The sequence below is a fragment of the Nematolebias whitei genome, chromosome 23 (assembly GCF_014905685.2).
Source record: "Nematolebias whitei isolate Nwh7 chromosome 23, NemWhi1, whole genome shotgun sequence".
Classification (NCBI taxonomy): domain Eukaryota; kingdom Metazoa; phylum Chordata; class Actinopteri; order Cyprinodontiformes; family Rivulidae; genus Nematolebias; species Nematolebias whitei.
This window is the reverse complement of record NC_056520.1, coordinates 23817454-23818850: the sequence shown is the minus strand read 5'-3', so window position 1 is coordinate 23818850 and position 1397 is coordinate 23817454. Positions and strand designations below refer to the sequence as shown.

Below are 1397 nucleotides of genomic sequence, written 5' to 3'. Positions count from 1 at the left end.
ACATGGGCACCGGCGACCCCCGTGACCCAAAATGGAATAAGCGGGTAAAGAAAATGGATGGATGGATATATATATATATATATATATATATCCATCCACATATATATATATATATATATATATATGTGTGTGTGTGTGTGTGTGTGGGTGTAGGGCTGGGTCATATCATATCCATCCATCCATTATCTTCCGCTTGTTCCGAAGTCGGGTCGTGGGGAAAGCACCTTGAGCAGAGAAGCCCAGAAGCTCTTCTGGGAGGATTCCAAGGCATTCCCAGGCCAACCAAGGGACATAGTCTCTTCAGCGTGTCCTGGGTCTTCCCTGGGGTCTCCTTCCAGCCGGACATGCCTGAAGCACCTTCCTAGGGAGGCGTCCAGGGGGCATCCTTAGCAGATGCCCAATGTCCATATCATATCGTTCATGATAATACCGGTAAAAAAAAAAGCTTGCCTGGGAATATAAATTGTACCATGATATGCTAATTTCATGACATAAGTACGTCAGTGTTTGCCCCGTCCCGTTAACAAAACTGAGCGCGGTGAACTACTGAACCAAACTGCGCACTCCCCCATCCACCTGTCGGTACTGGCGTAACGCTAATTAGCTGCACACAATACTAGCTAGCTAAAATGCTAAAAACAAACAATGCGCAGCTCAGCTGTGTTTCTCCATCCAGCTCTAAACTGTGGGTACAGACAGTGACAGCTCAACTGTCTCTCCCTCCCCCTCCTACCAGCGCAGCTCGCCTTTTTTCTCTCCCCGTACCCTGCTCTGGGCTGCCGGTGCGGGCGCAGCTCAGCCGTGTCCGCCCCGCTATAAACTGCTGGTACAAACATGTGCAGCTCAGCTGTGTCTCTTGAGTTCCACAGTCCATGGACCAAGAACAGAGTCAGGTGATCAAAGACAGAGCATCAGAGAAATTAATCATTCTGCAGGAACAGAGGAAGATGAAACACCAACAAGCTTCAGGGTCAGCTGATCACCGTGTCAAGTTTTGGAAGTTATAGCTCCTTTAAAGGCAACATATTTTTTGTTGTATGTTAAATTTATGCTCAACAGATCTTAAGCGTAATTTTATTTAGTTATTTTGTGAAACTTCACCTGCACTTCAGTTTTTGTGGATTTATTGATATATATTTTGTGCAGACGTTTTCAATCTAAATAACAGAAGGATCTTTTTTATTTTTATACTTTGAGACTGAATACTTTACTAAATAAAGTAATTTCAGTCAAATTAACCCTCGTTTTTTTTTGTTTTTATATAATACTGTAAAGCAACATCTTAAGTGAATTTTGTCAAATGAATAACTATGATTTCTGTTATTTTTGGTTATATCACGAAATTCATCGTTATCGTCAGAATGCTCTGAAATATCACAATATTATATTTGAGCCAT

At 42.3% G+C, this 1397-nt stretch overlaps 1 protein-coding gene across 1 annotated transcript in view; it reads right to left on the bottom strand.

Moving 5' to 3' along the window:
• Positions 1 to 1397, bottom strand: part of LOC119428634 (cyclin-Y-like protein 1) — a 16103-nt gene that overhangs the window by 13569 nt on the left and 1137 nt on the right. The window lies entirely within an intron of this gene.